The sequence below is a fragment of the Harpia harpyja genome, chromosome 15, assembly GCF_026419915.1.
Source record: "Harpia harpyja isolate bHarHar1 chromosome 15, bHarHar1 primary haplotype, whole genome shotgun sequence".
NCBI classification, from domain to species: domain Eukaryota; kingdom Metazoa; phylum Chordata; class Aves; order Accipitriformes; family Accipitridae; genus Harpia; species Harpia harpyja.
In genome coordinates this window covers 6,630,235-6,651,677 of record NC_068954.1, presented here as the reverse complement: position 1 = coordinate 6,651,677, position 21,443 = coordinate 6,630,235, and the positions used below count along the sequence as shown (strand labels likewise).

General features: G+C 38.3%; 1 protein-coding gene across 1 annotated transcript in view; it reads left to right on the top strand.

Moving 5' to 3' along the window:
* Positions 1–21,443, top strand: part of RCAN2 (regulator of calcineurin 2) — a 92,828-nt gene that overhangs the window by 27,554 nt on the left and 43,831 nt on the right. The gene's annotated exons all lie outside the window — the stretch shown is intronic.

Genomic DNA, 21,443 nt, shown 5'->3' with positions numbered 1-21,443 from the left:
CTGTTTGGGACTTGGCACCCAAATTGTGTTCACAGGTTTATCTTTCTCTCCTGACCAGGCTGCTTTATATGTGTATCAGAGGACTTCATTACTATCCCACCTACTATACCAGGGATGTTGTTAGGATAAATGTATCATGAGAATTATTTAAGGCAATTAACATGCCTTGCTGTTACAGGTAGCCCTTGACCATTTTTAATTTTTTTTATAGGAAAGGAGGGAGGGGAAATAATGTTGCATTAAGATGATTAAAATCTGACCCATTTTTATGAATATTTGTTGTCTTATTTGGCAAAGCACTACTGAAGTATATAGATAGGATTACTTGGAAAGCAAGGTAATACATAAGATGGATAAAGTTTCAGCCTGGTTTAGATGAATGGGATCAGCTAAAATACGCAGTAGTAAATTATTTAAATAAATTTACAGTATGCTTTGAACAAAATGGGAGGATTGAGTACTTGTGCTGTTCATAGCTCAGCCTTGGTAAGAAGATTGGTTTTGTTAGAAATAACTTGATAAAATATTCTAGTTTTATCTTTATCTTCTAATTTTAGAATATATTGCTTGTGTCCTTTCCACTTGACTGCTTAGGGGAGTGGGGAGAAATCTTTGGTATTCTGATCTTTATGGGGGAGGGGATATGTCCTCCAGCTATACACAGAAATACTTAGCAGAGCTAATTGGTAACTAATGGATACGGTTGCTATCTAATGCATGAAGATAGTTAAGTAAATGAATGTACTGAAGAGAATGCTTCCTGAAATATTTGAATACATCAATAATTTTAAATGCATTGAACATAAAAAAAAAATGTATTTTTTTCAAGCCTTGCAAACAGAAGGGCTGATCTTTGACCAATGACATGATTATTGAATTTTACTTAACTGTATCAGAAGATGGTAGGTTCTGCCATTTTTAATTCCTTCCATTGCATGCTCATTTAACTCTAGTGCTGAGTGACATAAAAGACCTTTAGATGAGCATGCAGTTTGGGATATATTCACTTTACAGATGCTCTAGAGAAATTGTTTTCATAAACTTACTCTGGTTTGTGTGTGGGCCCAGGGGAAAAAAAAAAATAATCACTTAGGGTTATCACTAATCCTCTGATACTGCACTACTTCCTACATGAGAGCATTTTCTTAATGAAGGTTGTAAGTTCTTGATATCAAATTCTGTCTTTTGCAGTTCGTTTGATATGAATTGTAGTTACTTGGGGGGGAAATTATTTTTTGCTTTTGTAACTCTCTACTTGGAGCTAGATTTGATCCCCATATTCATACTGAATGACAGCTTTCCTCCAGTAGCAGTAGTCTGTTGCATGAAGCTTTTAGAAGTTTATGCCCCCTTAGCATATTAGATATAACAACTCATTACTGCCAAAGTTACTGTTTTATTTGCAAAACACTTTACTCTTATTTCCGTTGGCAGTACTGGAAGAGCCTATAGGCCAACTAGGTAAAAAGATGGCTTTGTATACTCAAAAGCCACTGTGATTAATTACATTGTAATTCAAAGTTTGGGTAAACGTAGTAAGGTATTTAAATGTACTTACAATGATGTTCGAGTGGCAGTCAAGGAGTTGGCTTGACAGAGAATTGTCAGATAAAAGCAAGGGAGTCTTCTAAGCTCTTGGCAATGGAAAGTATGTAGTATTATTACCATGTTGAGAATTTGACTTTTCTCTATATGAGGGTTTTTTGAGTCTACAAGCAAGCAGACCTCTCTGGTTTTCCTCATGCAAATAATAATGAAAAACCTGTAATGAGAAGGTCTGAAACTAACAAATTCCTTTTTGAGTTTGAGTGTGGTAACAAGTATCCATTTACCTGAGCAGAATGACAAGCATTTTATTTGGTGCATCCACTTAGTGGACCAATATATGCTTTTTTTTTTTTCCTCAGGAGTGTTCCCCAAATTATCATTGCTGTCCTGACCAATTAAGTTCCTGCACTGTATCTTCACAGAATCAGAGACATTGGTTGGAACAGTTCTCTGGAGGCCATTTGGTCCAGCCTCTCACTCAAAGTTAGGACTGTTGCCAACACTAGATAAGGTCAGGTTTGACTTCTTTCATCAGCTCTTGAAAACCTCCATGAAACTCCTCAACTCTGGGTAGATGGCATCTGTGCTTTGTTACCCTTCAAGTGAAAAAATTTTTCTCTCGTGTCCAATCAGGACCTCCCAAGCTGCAACTTAAGGCTTTACCCCTTATTTTACTACCTATTTTACTATCATTTGCAATTTGTATTGTTGTCCAGAGTGCTTAAGAAGATACTGAACAGTATCTGCCCTGATACTGACCCTTATGATATTCTGCTTGTTACTTGTTGTCAAATGGATGCTGAGTACTTGATTCTTAGCGTTTCAGCCTGTCAGTTCAGCAAGTTTTCAGCCCATTTTAACAGTCTGTTCATGTAGCCCATACTTCCTCAGCTTACAAATGAGATCATTGGGTAAGGATTTTGATAAGTCGGTCTTACTCAAAGCTCTTTAAAGTGCTTATGAAACAGGTGATATTTGCATTATATTTGAATGCTTAGTATTAGCATGTTATTTGTTGTATGTGTGGTTTTGTTTTGTTTTTTAATGGCTGGGACTGGCCTACAGAAAAAGCTTAGTTTGCCTTCTGTGAGCTACTTACTGGACCCTGAAACCTGAGCTGCTGAACAGTCAGAAGTGTTATTTCTTCCTTGGAGGCAGCTGGGCACTGGGAAAGAGAGGCTTCCAGAATGCAAAGTAGGAGGGAAGAAAGGTTAGGAGAGGAAGAAACCTGCAGTGCAATGGAGTTTTGGGAAGAGCTGGGAGCAGAAACACAAACTGCAGGGATATTGGAAAGAGACTTCCCAGGGAACCAGGAGGCAACGTGTTGAGTTTCCTGCAGTGCAGGAAACCAGTTTATTGCTGAATGGAAGGCCACCCAAGGGGTAACACTTCTAAGGGGTAACACTTCTATCTGTGAGGATGCAGTAGACAGTGGTAGATTTGCTTCCAACTGCATTTCATTTCTATTTCCTCACTGTGAGACTTCTGTATTTTCAAATGTTCAAATTCTAGTCTTCAGTCACAGATAACTGCGCAATGTGCTACGTCAGCAGGAGCAGAGCCATCAGGCTGAAGGAGGTGATTTATCTTATTTACTTGTGAAGCAACATCTGGAATAGTGTGTCCTTTTATGGGCTCCCCTATACAAAAAGGATGTAGACAAACTGGAGGGGGTCTGAAGAGGAGTGATGAAGGAGCACATAACACGTGGAGAGGCTGTCTGTGGGGCCTGGGTCTGTTCAGCCTGAGGAGAAGACTAAGACTCAGGAGGGATCTAGTTGTCCTCTACCACTGAATGAGTGTAGAGAAGAGATAGCCAGACTCTTCTTGCAGTTGCACAATGAAAGGGCAGAAGGCAGCAAATATAAGTTGTGACGTGGGAAATTCTGACTGGATATAAGGAAAAACAGTTGTCACAGTGGGTAAGTACTGAATTGAGCTGCTGAAGGAGGCTGAGAAATCTCTATCCTTGCAGACTTTTTGGAACTTGACTGAACAAGGCTCTCAGCAATCTGATGTAACTTGGAAGCTTTCCCTGCCTTGAGTAGGAGGTTACACTAAATGACCTCCAGAGGTCCTTTCCAACCTAGATTGTTCTACTGTCCTATAAGACATACAGCACTTCATTGGTGTATCCTGGAAAGTAATGCGGTGTTATGTACACGGGTATTCTTCTGCTTTTTGACTTTTGAAGATCATTTAGCAAAGTCAGTAATTTTTTTTGTGCTGTGGTTCTCTTACTATTGGTTTTGTAAAGCATTTAATCTTTACATGTGAACACTGGCAAATCTGCTGAAGAAAACTGATTCACTAGATATGTCTGGTATCAGCCTTTTTGTTGTCTAATTGGCAAATGTAGAGCTTCCTTGCATATAAACTGCCATAGATGGAGCATGGTTGGTTGGAGGCCTCTTAAAATCATGATTTTATTTGGACTGCTTCCTGGCCCTTTTGTGCATTGTTGTTATTACAGATCGGAAGATATCATTCTTCACATTTCTTCCTGCATGACTGTGAAGAGATGGAATATGGTTAGTATCATTCTGACACCAACCTAATCTTTTTTGCATTGTTGATAAATTTTAATTTTTTTCCATATAGTGGTTAAGTTCTGTGTGCTTAAGTTCTTACTTTCTGACAACCTCTGCGAAATGAAGCTGTCTCTGGACTGAGATCTTGAAGGTGTTCACTGGCTGTGTCTGCGTTAGAGAGCACGATAGCAAAGCAGGAGCGGGTCTGTAGAGGAAAATAATTGTGTGTGTGTTATGTGTGTGGGGATGTGGTATTTCAGACTACTTTTTAGTTTAGTTTAAGTGCTCTGGACTGAACATGCTCATTATGCTCCTGGAATGCCTCTTGCACTTCAGTTTTGTCCAAAGAAACCCAATTTGCACACTCAGCCTGATCACTGGTGTAGAACAAAGTGTGATAGGTGGGGGTTGTCAGGCGGCTTGCTTCAAAAGCACAATCCTGATCTGAACTAAATGCAAATATAGATGTACCCATAAAATACTGTTGTGTATGTGAAAGGTATTGAAGTTGAGTTTTTCTCACCTGCTTGGGGAGACTTAAAACGGAATAATAAAGAATGCCTGGGGCCATATTAGCATGATTCTTAGTCATGTAAACTCTCTGGAACATTTTAGAAGAAAAACATAGTTTTGGTACACAAATGAATATCCCATTACTATGGATTATATTCTGCTCTGTGCATATCAGTGTTGTGGAGCAACTGAACAGCCACCTGCAAATAAGTTATATTGTGGTAGGGTATGCTTAGTTGAATTTCAGACATGGAGAGACAGAATAAAAAGCAGAAGGGACAGAAAGGTAACAAATGGGGGGGAAAGGTTAAAAATGGGGTTTGGTTCATTCCTTAAGTTATAGTGTAAACTATGTGGGAAGGCATGTTTGACCAACCTGATGGTGATCTGCAATGAAGTGACTAGCTCAATGGATGAGGGGAGAGCAGATGTTGTTTATTCTGACTTTTATTAATAAGGCTTTTGACACTGTCCCCTGTAACATCCTCGTACACAAACTAATGAAGTAGGTACTAGATGAGTAGACAGTGAAGTGGATTAAAAAAGTGGCTCGACTGCTGGGCTAAAAGGGTTGTGATCAGCAGCACAAAGTCCAGCTGGAGGTCAGTCATTGGTGGTGCACCCCAGGGCTTGCTACTAGGGCCACTAGTGTGTAGCATCTTCATTAATGACTTGGATGATGGGAGTGAGTGCACTCAGCAAGTTTTGAAGACAATACAAAATCAGGAGGAGTGGCTGACAGACCAGATGGGTGTGCTGCCACTAAGAGGGACCTCAACAGGCTGGAGAAATGGGCCAACAGGACCCTCATGAGGTTCAGCAAAGAGAAATACCAAGTCCTGCCCCCAGAGAGGAACAGCCCTATGTGCCAGGCTATGTTGGGGACTGACTGGCTAGGAAGTGGCTTGGTGTCCACCAGGGCTTCAGGGCCATTTCTGCCAAGTGGAACATGAGCCAGCAGTGCATGCTGGTAGTGAAGAAGGTCAAAGACATTCTGGGCAGTATTCAGAAGAGTGGTGGCAGCAGGTTGAGGGAGGTGATCCTTTCCCTCTACTCAGCCCTGGTGAGACCAATCTGAGTGCTTTGTTCTAGAACTAGAGTTCTGGGCTCCCCAGTACCAGACAGACAGACATACTGGAGAGAGTCCAGCAAAGGACCATGAAGGTGATTCAGAGACTTGAGCATCATGTAAGGAGAGGCTGGGAGAGCTGGGACAGTTCGGCCTGGAGAATAGAAGGCTCAGGGGTATTTTATCAGTGTGTATAAATACCTGATGGGGGGGTGTGTGTGAAGAAGTTGAAGCCAGACTCCTCTGTGATGTTCAGTGAAAAGAAAAGAAGTGGTGGGCACAAAGTGAAGGAAAAAAAAAAAAAAAGAAACTTCATTTAAATATTTTTTTTAAAAAGTTTATAATAATAAAAAAATTTTTTTTATTGTAAGGTGGTCAAGTGCTAGCATAGCTTGCCTAGAGAGACTGTATATTCTTTATCTTTGGAAATATTGAAAACCTAACTGGGCATGATGCTGAGCAACCTGCTCTAGTTTGACCCTGCACAGAGCAGGAGGTTGGACTAAATGATCTCCAGACTTGCCTTCCCTGATTCTTACTTGTCTTTCTCTTATATAAAAAGTCACAACTTAAGACTGTTCTTATAAAGCATTCCCATAAAAGCTCTGTATGAAGTAGAATTTTCTTGGTGGATTCAGGAATGTTGGTGTGCTAAGACCAGACTGCTGGTTCCTGTTTGCCCACACTTAAATTAACTGGTCTACAATGATTAATTTAAAATGATCAATTGCTTGTACTGATTTAACAGTCATTAGAATAATTTTATTGCACAAATTTGGGCACTTGTTCGACTGGCACTTCTTGAATTTTTACCCAAATTAAAATTGGGCTTTGTGGAAGTAAAATAGCTTCCAGTATGTTCTTAGCTTAGGTTATTAATGAGCTCCGGTTAGACTTGGATTTGATACTTTAGTCCCAATTTACTGATGAGACATAACCCATTGTTGCTCTGTGCTTCATTGTCTCTTTTGGTAGGAACCCTCTTTAAGTTGCCTTGGATCATTCCTTTTTTTCATCTGAATTCAGTCATCAGCACAAAAGCTGGAGGTGATTCAGCTTCTGAGTTCTTCTCTGGCTCCTTAAATCCAGTTGGCCTGTTTTAATGGACACTTGTGCTTTGCTGACAATGTAAAAACTTGAATGACTGAAACCAAACTGCTGTTCCTTTTCTGATGTCTTTTTTGTTCTTTTATGCTGAATATGTCACAATATCTTTGCCCTGATTCCAGGTGACAGACCCAGACAATCAATCTAATTTTATCTATGCTGGGCAAGCTCCAACTTTAAGAACTATTCTTTCCCCCTACTTCTATGGCTGAAAGAATGTATCAGCTGTAATAATCTCTTAGCTGAGCTGACCATGTGCTTGAGTTTCATGACTCCCACACTTTCTCCCATGCTATTTCATTATTCAACATTGCTGTTAAGCGTCTTCCTTATGAATCATTGTGACCATGATTCTGATGTAGTGGATGATGCAAAATGGTATGAAATAGGAGCATGCTCAGGCTTCTTTTTTCTTCTCTCCAGCACTGACACTCCTAGGTATTTATGCCACTATTTTACAGTTCCATTTCAAGTTTATTGCGCGCTCTGCTCTGCATTTCTTCCCTCCCATACTTAACTTAAAAATCTTTCAAATTACTCTTGTCCCTTTCTTTGCAACAGCAATGCCACTCGTGCTGTCCTGTTAGCATTTCCACACACATCTTGGAGCTTGTTATTTAATGATAAATGTGTATTCATTTGCTATGCCACCATCATTTTATCTCTCTCTTCTTTAAACTGTACTGAGTATTGAGCTGAGGTGTTGTGAAGTGACATATTAATTTGTCTTTCTTTACATGGAAGTATTCTGCTGCTGAAACCTGGGATTGCGTTGGCTTTTTCCAAATGCTAATTATGTTACCTTACCCGTGCTGCTGGTCTGTGATAAACTTGTAGTCCCAATCTTGATCTTTCTGTGCTTTGAAGACTTAAGCCATTGGCAGTCATGAGTGCCTGCCTGTTGCATAGGTTGTCGTGGGTCGTGCGTGGGTTGTCATTAATATGCCAGATAAAATTACTGCTAATAATCCATTTCAATAGAATTGGTATTAATAGCCTTCCCCTGGTCTGGTACTTCCTCTGTTGGCACTGAAGGTAGTGCTATCCTCTTGTACACTTAGCAGTTCTTATACCAGTCTTGTCTTCTCTGCATTAACAAACAATTTGCTGTCCAGTACTGTATCAGGTGATTTATTATATGTGATGCCCCATTTATTTATCTGAAATAAAATATGCTAGACAAAATCTATTAGAGATTCTCTCTCAAAAAGAGACTAACTTTAAACTTTTGCTGCCTTTTTTAGCATTTGAATGTATGGTTTGCAATGGTCTCTTTCAAAACCTCTTCCAAAAATCTCTTTAAGTTGTGTAAGCTTGTGCTTGCCTACCGCACTTCTACCTATGTTTAAGAAAGCTGTATTTATTCCTGTCCAGTCATGTGGTTTTATGACTTGGTGACAGAACCCCAAATTCATCAAATTTGAGGTTGACCTAACCCCCCCGCCTTTGATTTGAGGTGAAAGTTTCAGATGTTTTTTATTAGAATTTGTAAATAATGCAGTAAAACAAGAAAGCACTCAAATAGTGAGATCTCAAAAGTAAAGTAAGAGACAAGATGAAGTGGTTAGAAAACTAGAGGGGACACAGGAGTCTCTTTTTCCAGTTCAGCCATTTTTAGTGGCTTCCTGGGTTGCAGCAGATTCTGTGCAGTCATAAATGGAGAAGGTATGAGATAGTGGAAAGAAAGGAGCTTGGTTTTGGTTCTCTGTTATCTGCCATTTTGAAAACTCTCAGTGCCTTGAAGATTCTTTGTAGCATGTTTGTGTACTTGGTAACTACTCTCTGTTCCAGAAAAGCTTTTGTTATCTATGTGTTTTCAAAATACCATCAGATATTTGCCCCATCCCTGGAGACATCCAAGATCAGGTTGGATGGGGCTCTGAGCAACCTGATCTAGTTGAAGATGTCCCTACTTGCTGCAGGGGGGTTGGACTTCCAACCACTCTATGTTCCTATGATATTTAGTAGCTTTTGAACACTTATTTTACAGTTTTGTAGCTAGGCCCACATATAAGTGGATCTTAATATAGAAACTTTTCTGTCTGTCATCCACCTTCTCTCTTGTATCTTTACAGGAACAAGGCAGAAAGTTGGGACTATTTTTATGGATGTCAGAATATGTATCTTTATGAATGAATGTCTTTTTAGTCCCTGATGTTTTATGTTGCTGCTAAGGTAGGATAAGGGTAAGACTCTGTGACTATACCTTGCCTCTATTTCATGACCACTGTGCTTCCTGGCGCATAGCCAGATGGTAGACTGATGGGAGTGTCTTTTGGTAGTTAGCAAGATGCTCTTTTAATCTTTTATGTGCAAATTTTTTATACTATGGCCATCACTACAGTGAATGTGATGCCTTAAAGACTCCAATGGCCTTCTCTTAGGGCAATCTAATATGGGGCAGACCTCTACGCTGCAACAGTCTGCAACCTGATATAGGAATTGTTTTGCTGGGGAATTTGTTCTTTTAAAAATCTGCTTACTGTATATGGTCTGGTACATGTCCCTTCAGAAATATGGCTGCATTCTTTGGTGTATGTAAAATATTTTGTAAATAGCAACCAGACATTACAATAATATTTTAAGATGCTAGAAGAACATTGACAGAACAGGAAATATATAACTCTTTCGCTTGCTCTGTCCAAAAGATAAGAAATTATTTTTTGTTCAAGTTATAATTCAGTTATCTTCAAGGAATGTTTCTTGGCTTGTGACTGTCTTCAATTACTTCCTTTTGTGATAGAAACATAAACATGCTTGAGATATGCTTAGCAATTTAGAGTGGGAATAAAGCTGTATTAGCTGCAGAACATATCCTTTCTGTGAGAAGTGCTTGCTATCACTTGATATCATCCAAAGTAAGAATACTTTTTAGCAGTCTTTATGAGCTAATTAAAGAGTTGTGACCTTCCTCTGTTATGTGCATTTTGGAGCATGGATTTCTTCTTGTTCAAGTTGATGAAAACAGTGCCAGGAAATAAAAGAATGTAGTTCCAAGTACTTCTTTGAGAGCAGGTAGTACACCCAAGATGCTTCTTGCTATGTGTTGTAATATTTGAGCCTAATTTTATCTCTGTGGCCTGAGAAAATTGTAATATAATTGGTGATCTCAGGTGAACTGAAGTAGAATTTTGCTTGTCCATCTTAACTTGGAAGGGTGAGTATGAAGTTCTGACTGTAAAAACTCAGCTTATGGCTAAAATTTATATATAGTATTTTAAAGTTACATATTGAATTACGAATTAATACTTGTATTTCTTGTCTTTTCAACAATGAGCAAACTGCCTTTTTACCGTAAGTCCTACTTGCTTTATGCTGCAAGGAAAAAGATTCCTTTACAGAGGAAAGCTTCGAAACAAATAGTGACCTTCAAACTAATATAATCTCAACTTCATATTTTACAGTAAGTGTCAGTACAAAGCGCCTGACATCAAAGGGCATAGGGTGGAGAGGAGTGTTTTGGTTTTTTTAGGAAGACTTCCCCCCCTCTCAGCTGGAATCCTGTGCTTTATATGAAATTCGAGGCTGTTGCATTAACTCTTAGTGGTTCAAATTTTTTTATTTTTGTATATTTCAGTGCTGGCATTCTCCCTCTTCATAGCTTCTTTGCATTGTTCTAATTTAACTGACTAAAGAGAAAATTAAGTGATCTATAGCTATGTGATAAACTTTAATTCCCTGTATAAGGGAAAGCTGTAGATTCTGTATCAGAGCTGTATCCATAACTGTTCTATTAATTGATTCATATAACTAGAACAGAATATTACCTTGAATTCTTGGTAACAGATTACAAAAATAATTAGCAGATTAAAGTTAAATCATCAATAAATATTCTCAGATAATTTGAAGAGCTTACTTGTGAAGAAATATAAAAATAACTAAATATACATTGCTTGATTATGAGGTGAAGTAAGCTGTGATAAGGTTGTGAGCAAAATTCAGAGTGCAAAATAACTGGGGCACAAGTGTTGATGATTAGAAATGCAGAATTGAGTAGCAGGTAAATGCATATTGTCCTAACAGATGATTATAACTACAGTCTTTGTTAAAGAGAGACTCTTCACTTGGACGTTTAAATCTAGCTTGGACAAAATTACAGATGGACTGCACTATAGAGAACAACTCCACATCAGATTAATGGACCTGCACCTTTGTGTCTTGATGTGCAGAAGTCAAAAGTAGTTGATTTGGGATTGAAGTTATGACTTTGTGGCATTTTTATGTAGCATTTTCTGAGAACTAGCAATTTTTTTTTCACCTTTGTGATTTGAATGTTTTAACATAGTTTTTTTAAAAAAATAGTGATTAAACAGGTCCATTTGGCTCTGCAAGCTATCTTTGACTGTTAAAAGTCTGGCTGGGAGTGGGGGCAACTAAGAAGTCTTAAAAATGGCATCTACAACAGTAAGTTCAAGCATGCTTGTCTATGTAAATGTGGCTAGTAAATTGTTAGACTGGCCTGAATCTAGCTGTGCTAAGTAGTGTTTTCTTCTAGCAGTTCCTGGGCAAGGTAGGGCTTCACAGCAGTTGAGACATTCCCTGTGGGCAGGTTGAAGACAGATTTCTTGTTTTGTAGGCCAACAGTACCAGCACAGATGTGGACTGTTGTGTGCTAGTTGGTCTCAAAACTATGCTTAGAGTATTCCTGGCAGACTTAGTTTACTGGTCTAACTGCAGGTACAGTTTAGGAATTAGTCCTAGATCCAAATGTGTGTAGCCACTTAATCTGAAATCTTCAAAAAGTTAACCAGCACATTCCCAAAGTCAAACAAGTTCATAAACTGGGTTTGCTTATGATGTAGCAACCGGAAGACCGTAAGAAGCTATAAAATAAATAAATACATAAAAATCTGAGGCTGAGAGAGTGTCATGTTTCCAAGAAAACAAGAAACTTCATAGAACTTCATAGAACAGTTGTTTCTGGTTTTTCAAGTTTTCACAGGGATTCTTGATTAAAACCAAGTTACTTAAATGAAAAAAGCCAAAACAAACAAAACCCAAAAGCTAAAGTAACAGCTGAACTGCTCTAGGCTAGTTGGAGCCAATATTTGGGTTATCCCCCTCCTGCCTTTGAAAAGAACCCTTGAAAAGTCACTGTTGTCTAGGCTTTTCTATGTGATTAAAAGGCTTTACAAAGTAAGGTGGTGAGGAATAACATGTATACCTAAGGTCTTAAGACAGTTTACATCTATCATAGACTTTGTATGGCGCACACAGAACTGCTGCCTCAATTGCAAGTATGGCTGATACCATTGTTTGAAAGTGGGAAAAATCTGCACTGGTAGATATAGAGGCTTTCTCTATGCTAGGCATTTTAGTGGTACCTCTAATTTGGCCAGAATATCTAGTGCAGAGAAGACTTCCCATGGATCTGGATGACTTGAATCCAAAATACTTGAGGTTTTTTTTTCTTGAAGATTATCAAAACTAGAATGACTTAGAATTTTTGTATTGAAATGTTCTTCTAATAGAAAATGTTTTGTTTTGTGTAATAGCATACATTTGGGTTCATTGTTTGCAGCTCCATGTTTCAGAAGGAAGCTGATTGTTTAAATATAGATAAATCGCTTTGAAATAAGATCAATTTTCTGTCACTCACTTGTATTTTTTTAATGTATCTGCTACTTAATTACTGTCAATTTAATATTGACAATGCATTGTAATGCCCTTTTATTAGAGTGAACCAAAATAGAGTGACTAAATGATTTAGAACTGTATTAAAAATGCATAATCTGAAACCACTGTACTGATACTTCACGTGTGAGATGACTATGGGAACTAGCTCTGTTTTAATTTTTTTTTTATTTTGTTAATATCTGTTTAGAGCTGTATGACACTTTATAAAAACTACTGAAATATTGAGTAAACTGAGAGTACAAAACAGAAGAATGGAAGACTGGTTCTGGTCCTTTCCTGGGCTGAGTCAGTGGAAGACTATTTCTCAAGTTCTGGCTGGAAAATAAGTCTGGTTTTTAGTGGGAGGAAAAAGGGGAAACTAAATCTGATCTCTTCTATCCTCATGTAAGGTACAGGCTCTTAAATGGGCCATCGTGGTCTCTTTCTTCTGTTTGTGAAATCATGAAATCAGCCTTGTGGGGAGGGACTTCGATTAAAACCATTTTATAAATATATTATAATTTCACTAATATTTTAGAATTACTTGGATTTCCCCCCCCCCCCCCGCCCCATCATTAGTTATATGCTCTAGGGAAAAAAACCCACAACTTCCTCAACAGATTTCACATTTCACTTTAGAGCCACTGGAGAAGCTTTATATCTGACTTTTGCGTCCCATATAATCTAATCTCCATCTGTTCTTTGAACATAAATAAAAAAATAATAGCAGAGAATTTATCAAAATGGAAGACTCTTCTGTCTATAATGAAGACAAGAATAGATACTTGTATATGGTAAATTTTAATTATCAACACATTTTTTTGTCTACAGTTGGATCAGGGGATTAACAGGAGAAGAGACTATCTGGTTTAAAGTGTTGCAGCAAAATAAATACCCACCCTATAATATCAGGATAAAATAGCAATTACTTTAAGAAATCTGTTATTCATTGCTTCATTATTTGCTGTCTGACTGCATGCTGTTTGACGGTTCACTCCCCCCCCCCCCCCCCCCCCTTGAACTGGACTGCTTTTGCTGGCTTGGCAGTAAGCACTGTTTTCTCCCAGCACAGCCATTAAATCTCTCACCTGTGTGTCCTGTGCAGAGCTGCAGTTGAGAGATAAGGTTGGTCTCTCACAGCAGTAAGCATTGGTATTCCAGGCTCTTCTTTCAAGGGCATTTTGCTGTGATGAAGCACCTCACATGACAAGGAAAACATACAGGCGTGTTAAATACCCTTGCTAGTCTGAGAAAAGTAAGGGTAAATGGAAATGATTTAAAAATACATTTTGAAACTGTTAACAGAGTTCATGGATAACTGTAAATCACATTTTTAGGCAGGAGTATTACAGGCCTATCCCAACCGGCATAATCCATTAAATAACATCTAGTAATGGAGAGTACCTGTCCTGCTCAGTTTACACTTAAAATCCTAATAAAACACAAGGGCTCTGAGCCCTTAATGTGCGTTCCTGCATGTTTTTCATCCAAGGTCACATAGGTAGTTCTGTCAAGAATTGAATCCATCTCTTCACCATCTTGTTCCTGTGCCAGCCTATGAGTACCTCCATCTTCCCAATGCTAACTGAGAAGGTGCCTGAGATCTCAGTTTCTTGCAGCTCTTGGAGCATTGGCCTGGCATCCTGTGTGTGTGTCAGTTTCTTATAGAATCCATGTATGACCTGGTTTTAATCCTGTTTTCAAGTCCTGCAAGAGTAAATACATGTAGGTGCTTCATCTGTTTTGTAGTCTTTGGTCATTCTATCATTTTTATAAAATTAAAGATAACAAAAATGTATCGATTAGAAATTTGCCTGGAAAATCTGTTTTACACATGCTCATTAACATTGCCGTACACCTACACAGTAGGTATCACTATTTCTCTCTTGCTGTTGAAGAAATTGAGGCACAGTGGTAACAATATGTGTAAGATTCAGTTCAAGGTCAACACTTAAATTTGAACATCAGCTTGTACATATGCACTATATGTTTAAGTTTCTGTTGTAGTTGCTGGAAATCTAGTTAGCAATCAGTGGAGGTTAGAGACCAATTCAGCCCAGCTTAAAATACGCATCATGTGACTGGTCAGCAAAATCCCACTCTAGAGTCCGTTGAGTGTATTGAACAAGAAGTATTCAGTTGCCCAAATACAGGTGCTTAGTGCTAATTTAATTATCTTGGAGCATCTGTCAGGGCCTCTGGCTGATGGTTCAGAAGAGAAGGGTCTTCCAGAGGTCCTTTATCACGTTTGTCGACCCTGTGCATGTGTCTTGGATACCCTAAGGCAGCTCACATTGCACTAGCTATCCGTGCTGAAGCAATGAAATAAAGTCCCAAATCTGTCCCCTATAATGGCAATGTATATACCAGGATGTGGAGATCTATGTTTAGTTCTCTTAAAACTGAAACCTATGCAATTTATCTATGATACTGTGTAGACAGACTGCAAATAAATTTAGCTTACACTGCAGGGTTATGATCCTCTTCTGTTATCAGGGATTCATATGTGTGTGTTATGTATTCTGTGGGTGGTCATCTGTTCACCAAATGAATTGAGGACATCCTGACTTCTGAACTGCGGCAGTTCATTTTATGAGAGAGAGGGTTCTGTAGTCTGGAACCGTAACAGTTATTCTGTGTGGATCTGGCACAGAGAAGGATTTGTAACCATTTCCAGTAGACAGAAGACACATGCACTGATGATTTCCACCCCCTCACACTTCCCCGCATATACTTGGAAGCTAAGGACTATGAATGATAATGCCATGTTAAAAGTAATTGAACAATTCTGACTCAGAGCTGAAACTTGTATGTAGCTAAGCAAGACAGCAAAATGATGTTGGCTAAATGACTTAGTCATTTATTCAGTCACTGAAGTATTCTCACGTTATCGTATGCGGGTCTTCGAGTTGCTTGATATTATCTGTATTAAAGGAGGGAGAAATCCTTCATAATGTTTATGATTTGTTTTATTTTCTGACTCTTGGACCCTCCGATTCTGAGATCCATAAGCATGACTAACAAAGTTATTACGTACAAAAAAGCAAAATATCACTTATAATACAGAAAAGTTACCTTTCCAAAAATCAAGGCCAGCCAAGGTGTGGTTCAGCTAGGGATTTTTCAAGCTCTAGAGTTCTGCACGTATGAGAAACTTATTGATTTACGGTTATTCTAAGTTCAGTTAAACTTCCATTTTCTTTTTTTCTCTGGCCAAAATTCTGTCTTTAAAAATCTTCAAACCATAGGAATGATTATTTGGTATAAGAAAGGGTGAATTGGAGTCCTTTTTTGCTACAATTGTTGCCAATTTAGAATTTGTAGAAACTTTAGCTTGGGGGTCAAACTCATCTTGGGAAGACAGATAGTTCATTGTTCCTTATTTATTGTAAATACCAGTTAAAGTTTCTATCTAAAAGATATTGATGTATAATTCATCTATTTATCATCTTTGGGGGGTTCGAAGGTGCTCTAGATGTTCTCTTTTATATCTTCGATATTGCTGTGTTCAATAGCCTCTGAAAGTTCATGAAGTTTTGATAGTAATTTAGAACCGAGGAAAGAGTAAGTTGGTACAGATAGGCTTCCTCAGGCTTAACTCATTCTCGTTTCAGCTGTTGACTCTGTTCTTGGAGAAGTTTGCTAATGGACATTAACGGAATCTCAGGCTTTTTCATCATTAAAAAGGGTATACATAAGAGTTAAAATTCTCACAGCATTGTTAAAAGGGGCATAATTTAACAGGGTAACATTTGGTGGCCATTCTGTTTGGGAATGATGAGTGGGAATATTATTTCCAGGTAATAGTGAATTCATCTAGCATGGCGATGTTAGCTCATAGCATCGGGTAATGTATTTTTATCTCATTTGCTTTCACATTTCCCTCAGCTTCAGACATCTCTCTCTGAATTGTGTCCTGAAAGTGCCAGCCTTTCACCCTTCAACATACACAGACCGTAAACTGCAACGTAGTTAGAGACGAGGATAACTCCTCCCCTCAGTTCCCAGTTATTGGCCCAGATTCCCTTGATGTGATGTGTTGGGCTGGATTTATCTGTTACTTCCATCCTTTTGGGGGTAATCTACTTTAGCATGAGACAATGCTCACTGTCATAACTAAAAAAAAAATTACACGTTCTTTTTCCCTTCTATGGCTGAGCTGAACCCTACTTACTCTTCAGTATTCCTCTTTCTTTTAATGTCTTTATGAAAGACCTTTCTGGAGGAGCTAGCTTTGCTCTTGAAGAATGGATCTGGTTGGCCTTTCTTATCTTCTGCTGCAGACAGAAAAACTGGAAGAACTGCCTTTTTTCCTGGGCTTTTTTTCAGGGCTCTCTCTTATGTTACTAAATTTTTATGGGTTTTTAAAAGTATTTAACTTTTATAATTCTGTTAAAAAATAGGATTATATTTGTAAGAGTGTGTTCCTAGTGACAGGTATATAAGGGAGCTTGGTTTTAAATACTTTTGACTTGTGTAGTGGTCTGAATGAGGTCAATAAAGATGCACATCATTAAAAACATTTGAGTCAGACATAATGTGAATCTATTTATGGTGGTCCATTCAAGAGTCAAAAGGTCATTGATGTAGGGTTTCTTTTTATTGTTCTTGATTTCTACAGCACCTTGAAATGGTTTGCATCTGCAAGCAGAGCTGTTGCAGAAATAATCCCTCTATTACTAGTTATAATGAACACAAGCTTTATCCAGTGAGCAAAAAACGTTCACACGTGCTTTTGAATTTAGCTAGTATTTTTGGTTATGATGTGGCTGATGTTACTGTAAGGTCTAGATACAGTGAAGTTTCCCTAAGGCTAAATCAGTAGTTGTTTGCTTGTAAAAGGAGGGTCAAGATTTTGCACAAGTTGTTTTAATGACTTGACAGTTGAGCTTGAAAAGTCTTAAATCTGTGGTACTATTTATACGTATCGAGCTGAAACACAGCTATAACTATGGTAACGCTCTAGAAAAACAAAAACTCCACACATAGGAGTAAAGGTTGTAGACTAGGACTGTGTTATCCCAGGCACTGTACAAATCCAGAACACGAGATTGTCCCTGGCTGGAACAACATGACTTATTTTCTTTCTGGTTTTGGAAACTTCTTGTCTTTTTGGAGGGGATTGCTGATTCAAGTGTAAGACATGATCATGAAGTGTTAATCATCAGAGTCTAGTGATGCTGTTACCTCATCAGAAAGTAACTCCCGAAACACACAAAGTACGTTTAGAGAGGAGACGTTGCTTTATTCTGCGCAAGGTGCAAGGTGGAAGATTTCCACAAATCGAGCACCCCTACTGAGGTTTTCAGTCCATACTTACACACTCTAGTTAAAACACCACGCCTAATGCATATGTTCCACCTAACTATTGCATATTCATTATGCTGAGCAAGCATGACATGGTGTTCTCTTGAGCAATCATCCCAGAGTCTTCTACGCCTGCGCGGGGTCTCTGGTGGTCTTTGGGGGTCGTTTGGGGAAGAATCCCCCTCCTCCTTTTGTCCTTCTGTGGGCGTGTGTCATCTGAGGACACCAGGATCTTTGTTTCTCTTGGCAACCCCTCGTTGCTCAATGCCAAGGAGGATGAAGGTCCTTTATTAGCAAGTCTGTGACCCTGAAATGTCCGTTATCTGGTGCCTTGACTATTATCCAAACACTCCTTAAGCATCCTCTATTGTAAGCAGAATCTTAAACTAGATAAGCTTTACCCTGAGTACACATAATCTAAACAGCCCTTGAATAGCAAACATATCAAACTTCTCATGTTTTGGTTTTTTTTTTCTTTAAACTATCACTGCCTTCTTATTTGTTAATCAGTCTTTTGAAGGCTTGAGGCAACAATGCTATGGGATTACTTTGGTTCTTAAGAAGCAACAATACCACCTGGCGTTATGTTTAATCAGTATTATTCTGAGTTCTAGAACCTGTTCGATGGCTTTACATGTAACTGTAAAAACTCGGTATTTCCATACTCACCCTAGATATACAAGTGGGTCTCAATTGTTCTTAAATTCACTCCCCTGAAATATTCACATATAGTGAATAGTGCCTATTTAATTCCATGCATAATTGTTACTATGGGAAAGACCTGAAACAAATTGAGAAACTTCTGAATGACTGTTCAAAACTCTTTCTCCATTCTCAGAATTAGTGGTTGTGGTATTAAGCCCAATGTAAAATTGGTAGGGGATGGCAATAGAGTTATATAGTTTTGGACGCACTTACATTAACATTCTAGTTCAGGTAATTTTCTTCTGAAATGGTCATCCACTTTCTGTGCTTTGGCTCACATGGCAGAGCACTCCGCATGTGGATTCCCTTCAGATGAACCTAAAACAGAGGATGCCTCCAGGCTTGCTTCTGCTGTGCTGCTGCTAGGTACCAGTCCTTGGGGCATACTAGAGCTAGCTTAAAATAATCTCTCTTGAAACAGGTATACTGTTGATGTCAGGTCCTCAGCACCAAATGTTTTACTTGAAAAAAGATCTGCTTGTATTGGTGAGTATTAATGTTCCATATATTGTCTAGCCTTTAACTTTCAGGTGAAGCTTTAAGGTATATATGTGATCCACAAATCTTCTAGCTTAGCACCCGCCAACAAGAGAGCAGCTTTCCTGTGCACGTGTTGGTACAAAAGCTGTGATTAGTAGCAGCTTGTGATCTGGAGAACCTACTGAAAGAGTAGGTTCTTTGAGTATGCTGAAGTACATGTCTGTCTCTATCAATTTCTGTTTATTAAACATGATACTTTAAAATATGCATGAAATATGGCTTTATTTTTTCTTGCGAGTTTGGTGAATTAAATTTAATTTCTGAGAAGAAAAACCAACTAGGTTGGCTCTGTAAAGAGCTCACTAAAATACCCTACTGAGCTAGACTGGATTTTAAGGGGAAAAAAATGGGTTATGCTTAGCAATAGGCAAGAAGAAACATGAAATTAAAGTAATTGTGATCTCAGTAACATTTTCTTACTCAGATGGAGTGGAAAAATTGCAATGATTCTGTTTTGAAAGGAGATGAATAGTAGAAGTGCAAGAATGATCATGAAGTGGAACAGGTCAGTTCGTACACCATGTACCAGGTTTTCATAAGAAGATTAAGGAGATAGGCTATTGAAATTGATAGGCGACAGTTTTAAAAATGAAAAAAGTAAATAAATTATGGAACTATCCAGTGGAGCTCTGCATTGTAAGATCTTTTTTCTGTCGCTGCTACGAAACCACATTCAGGCCAGGCATCGCTTTCACTTCGGATGCCTTTCTAGACCTTAGTGATCAGCATTGTCCAATTCTTGGTATTTTCCTTTTTCAAATGTTCGTTATGGTTTTTTGTCCTGTTGGTCCATTACTGCTAAAACTTTCATTAGGCTCAGATATACATGACTCGTCTTTGCTTTCAGTGTTTCCTTCCAGCTCTTTGATAACCACTTACTAACTTCTCAGTTTTCTGGTGACATGATTTTTCCATTGCTGCCTGCTTAGAACTTCAATCAGGCATCTTTATGGCTTTTTTCTATGGTATCACACATATATGATATTCAAATATATAAATAAAAGTTCCTCTAAACATGCACAAAAATGTTAACTTCAGATTCTTTCTAAAAAGTGTTTTCCTATGGTTTATGAAAAAACTTGACAGTGATCAAGTGTCTGGTGTGCAAAATAATTGATTATCATGATAAACCATATTGATTCATTTGCTGCCTTGTACTACCTCATCCATTTCTGTTGATCAGTATAGTCTTGGTTTGTAAACTCTTTAGTGCTGGGATATGTTTCTGTCCTGGTTCTGGATCTTAGCTTGTGATTACTGCTGATGGGGGCTGCTATAAATGCAATTTAAAAAGTGGGCAAATAATTTAATAGAACTTGGAAAAGAATGTGCTGGTAAGAGATCTCAGCTTTTCTGTATCAGCTTCTAACCTTACTGCCAACTCACAGGCGTAAAGAGTGGATTTCTCAGCGGAGGTTGTTCTGTTTTTGGCTAATCTGGAAATCCCTGCGCTTAATAAATTTATGGTACTGGTGAAAGAGTAAGACAGAAAGCTGGGTGACTTGAGTCTAATCTGAAGCTGCTTCTGCTTTTAGGTGTCTGAATGCACAGTTTTGGTGCAAAGAACTCAATATATTTTCCCCAGTTGTCTTCATTCTGAATTTCATTAAGGGTATGGTAGTCTGCAGCCCAAACTGACTGCGGTTCAGCACACGTGTCCGAGATAGTTTTAGACAACCAAGTTCAAAAATCAGTAGCAAACTATGCGCAGCATCACAGAACATGGTACAAGCTGCAATATCTCTGTCAATGAAGCAGAGTTAAGCAGAACAGTCTCTTATGTTGAGCTGTGTGCTGCTACTATAGGTTTATATCAATAGTTTAATAAATATTGTAATTCTGCCTGTTAATCTGACTTACCCACAAATGTCATCTCTAGGCCTGCAACAATTAAAAGTAATTTATGGATGACAAGAATGAAACATTAGAGGAAAAATAATGGTGCAGGTCTGGAATAAAGATCAACTTTAGAAGTCCCAAATTTGTAGATATGTTATTTCTATCATTAAAAAATAAACTTGCAAAGAATAAACAGATCCACTGAGTCAGCAGGTGTAAAACATCTTCACTTTACTTAAAAATATTTCTTTCAGTTGAATACTGTTAAATTTGTGGAGTAGTAACTCTAAGGACATGTGGTATAAAGGCTGCCTAGTGCGAATTCCTAATTTCAAGGGAAATTTTCGTGTTCTGTTCTTTGAAGGGGTATTGACTTCCAAATCACACGCAAGACATGCCTCTGATCTTTATGAAGATGAGTCATAGTGCAACTTGTATGTCTAAGTACTGGGATCAAATTTGCAGTGTGTTGATCACTCCTGATGCTAGGACTAGATGTTCTCTAATCTCATGTGTAGGGTTATATAGTGTGCTTTATTAAAAAAGAAGACATAGAGCTATTAAAAGCAGAGTGCTGAGGTTTTGTTGTTTGGGTTTTATTTTTTTCATTAGTGTTCTGCTGTAGATTTTAAAGTATAATGAAGTAACGAATGTTACCTTGAGCTTAG